Source organism: Microtus pennsylvanicus, chromosome 1, assembly GCF_037038515.1.
Source record: "Microtus pennsylvanicus isolate mMicPen1 chromosome 1, mMicPen1.hap1, whole genome shotgun sequence".
Taxonomy (NCBI): Eukaryota; Metazoa; Chordata; class Mammalia; order Rodentia; family Cricetidae; genus Microtus; species Microtus pennsylvanicus.
This window is the reverse complement of record NC_134579.1, coordinates 55,688,589-55,692,222: the sequence shown is the minus strand read 5'-3', so window position 1 is coordinate 55,692,222 and position 3,634 is coordinate 55,688,589. Positions and strand designations below refer to the sequence as shown.

General features: G+C 52.6%; 1 pseudogene; it reads right to left on the bottom strand.

Annotated features, from left to right (window-relative positions):
- Nucleotides 1-329: 329 nt before the first annotated feature.
- Nucleotides 330-2,689, bottom strand: LOC142837067 (lysine-specific demethylase 2B pseudogene; annotated as a pseudogene).
- Nucleotides 2,690-3,634: the final 945 nt, after the last annotated feature.

Below are 3,634 nucleotides of genomic sequence, written 5' to 3'. Positions count from 1 at the left end.
CACCAGAAGCCTTGGCATTTCAAGGAACAGGGTGCCCCAAACAAAGCTATCAACAAAAGCACTAAGCTCAGGCTTCTAAGAGAATTTCTCCAAAGCTCATCTTCCTTTCCAACTGGAATGTCTTCTAAAGGCCGCTTTAGAAATGGTCCAGAAAGCAGTGCAGTCACGGTGGAGAAAGAGCATAGGCAAACATCTGGCTTACTCATCCCCCAAATGGGTAGTTGAACGGCTTCTCCCTTGGCAAGAACTGTGTCCTGTGGTCTTTTGTTCCGAATTCCAAAGGGAATATAAGCCCACTTGTGTTTGTAGTCTTTTCCCCTCCCCGGCTGTATTTCCCCAACCCTCCATATTTACATGCTTGTCCTGGAACTTAGTTTTTGAAGAAGTTTCTCTTCAACTTGCCCAAATTGAACACTCACAGACATTTCAACTATGAACTGCTCACAGCCTTCCTTGGTGACATGCTTGAAGTACCTCAAGTGCGGAAATATTTCCACACCGTTTGAAGAAGAACAGGCACTGGTCAGTGACCTTATTGCAGTCTGATAGTTTTATCTCTGTCAGAGAGTCTCGGGTGGTAGTGCCAACTGCGGTGAGCAGGTTGATGGAATAGTCAGTGACGTGGTTACAGTAACTGAGATGGAGCTTGGAGAGCAGGGGCATATGGCGGATAATGAGCCGCAGGGAGACATCTGTGATGTCCAGGCCAGCGAGGAGCAGTTCTACAAAGTTCCGGAGCTTGCTCCGATTGTCCATCTGACCTGGCCTGTTGTCTGTGGGTGGGGACAGGAGATCCCGCATCTGGGCATCCTTTAGTCCTTCTACCCACTGGACATCCAGGGTCCGGAGCAATGGACAACTGGAGCTACAGAGGGCGGCGACAGCAATCCATGAGCAGCCCGACAGCACCAAGTCCCGGAGCCCAGGAAACAGGTTGATGAGCCAACTCAGTTGCTTCTTGGAGATATTGGTCCCGCTGAGGTCAAGGGAGACAGGCTGTCGCCGGATGATGCCACTCAGCATCAGGGGCTTGATGGACTTGCAGTGGTTCAGGTCAATGCGGGTCCACTACCGCTTATCGCAGCCCCAGCGGTTCCAGGTTCTGCAGACCCGCATGCAGACACACAGGTCTTGGTGGCTGAGGTAGCTGAAGACTGCCATCCACACCTCCCTGTGCATGACATGGGCTGCTCCATCGTCAAGGGGCAGTGAGTCAGGTGGAGGGCTGATGGGTGGCGGCCGGATCACATGACACTCCATCTGGATGCACTTAGGTGGGGACGCAGAGGGTGGGGGCCGGGACGGAACACGAGGTGGGCTGCGCAGGCCAGGTCCCTGTGGGTGTGGTAGCTCCCGAGGGATGCCATTGAGCCCCTTGCTGAAGCTGTGGGGGCGCTCGCAGTGGCTTAGGGGCCTCTTTGGCTCCTTGTTCTCACTTTCGGGCTCTGACTTGATGGGCTGGTGGGCCTCGTGGGCCAAGGTACTCTCTGTCTTTTGGATCTCGTGGTTGAGCTTAGCTAGCTTAGCTCTTTGCTCAGCTCCTTGTTGGGAAGCCACCGTTTTGGGCGCATCTTCATTTTTTCCTTCTCTTCTGGGCCTTCAGCCCCTTCAGTGCTGGGCCCAGCGGTGGGTGAGCTGGAACGTGACTGGTCACTCTCCCGGGCCTTAGGAGGTGCCTCAGGCAGATCGTCCTCTGGCTCCTGCTTGAAGCGCCGAAGGGGTTGGTTGGCCAGTGCCAACCAATCCTCAGCGTTCTTCCAGGACCGCTGCTTTTTCCTAAAAAGCTTATCTTCTTTGCCAGGTTTTAGCTGCTGCTCGAAGTAAGTGAAACTGGATCTCCACCAAGGGCTGAGACTGCTGCCTAGAGGGGGCCTTGGCGAGAGGTGAGAGGTGAGAGGAAGAACAGGAGGACATTTGAAGCATCGAGGCTCGCTTGCGTCCACTCAGCTCTTGGGGCTTCTCATATTTCTGTTTCTTCCTTAGGTGCACATCATCAGACTTTCGGCGTAGGATGCTATCTACAGGCACCTTTTTAGGGTGTTCATCTGACCTGCGTTGGGGAGCCTCTTCACACTCACTCTTCTGCTTGGCAGGCTCCTGCCCTTCCTTGTCCCGGTTCATCTTCTGCTCCTTGAGCAAGGAGCCAGGCAGGTTGGAGGCATACTTAAAGCCAGGGCCACGCTTTTGTTTCCCCGATCTTGCCAGCGTGGTTACACGTAGGACACTCCCAGCAATTGGGAAGCTCATCCTTGACCACACCCTCTGATTCCTTAATCTTAAGGCATCCAGGGTGGATGATCTCGTTGCAGATGGAGCACTCCATAAGCATGAGGTTAAACTTGCCTTCTTCCTCTTCCACTGTGTCCTCCTTCCCTGCCTTGCCACACACAAGGCACACGGCGGTGTGGGGCAGCACTGGCGCGATGCACTGCCGCATGATGCAGCTCTGCTTCATGCGCCCGGGGCCTCCAAATTTCTTCATGTCCTTGCAAAAGTGACACTCTCCGCACTCTGTCCTCAGGCAGGCCTTGCACTTGCAGCATCTTGTCTGGCGCCTGGGAGCTCCTGCTGTTGTTCGGTTGGCAGCCAACTTCACCGCAGAGGCTGGGCCCAAGTTGCCCTTAGGCTGACCCACCACACGGTTCTGGTCGGGCTCCGATTCATAGTCTTCTTCCTCGGCGCGATTCATAGTCTTCTTCCTCGGCGCTCACGGGCATGGCCGTAACTCATGGTAGGCCCGGACTCTAGAGCGCTGACATGGCTGGAGCGCCTCCGCGACCCGCAGGGAGCATGCTCGGCTCGCCCTGGCTAGAGCTTGGGCTCCCAAGTGGTGAGAGAGCCACAGCCGCCGCGAGCCTAGCATGCCCTAGTGGAAGCGGCACTCTCTCTTTTATGATCACAAGACCTGCTCTCCCATGTGCCCCAGGCATCAATCAGTTCTTCAACAATGCTAACATTAGACAGAGGGAAAACAGGGGCACCTCTTTCATGTGCATAACTTAGGAACTGGTTATATACACCTGCACTAATAGGGTTGGCGCTATTGTATTGCTCTGGCAAGGTGCAAGGTCTGCTATCCTGTGTGTTGCAACTGGTGGGAGTCAGTGACAGCACTTCCATTCCTACGACAACAAGGCTAGCTCTCCCACCTGCCCCAGGCATTGATGGTCATGTGGGGCTAGTCCTATTAAAATTTCTATTGTAGAAAATATTGTAAAATTCTACTATAAAATCTTTACTCTTCCAAATATTGTATTTTTCAGTAGGCTACAATTGTGTCAAGGTAATGTCTACAGTCAAGTTTGACACACACACACACACACACACACACACACACACACACACACACACACACCAAGTCCTGATGCACTCTAGGACATATTCTTGAATTTATTGATTATATATTTTAAAAAGACAGAAAAATAGTATTAACAAGCAAATGATATCTGATGTGGGATTTCCCTCTGTATGCTGTGATTACTATTAATTAATAAAGAACTGCTTTGAGCCTGTAGCAGAGCAGGGCAGGGTGGAGCAGAGCTAGGCAGGGTAGACTGGACTGAATGCTGGGAGAAAGAAGTGAGGAGATATAGAGAAGTCATGTATCCCTGCCTGAGATCAAACACGGGAAATT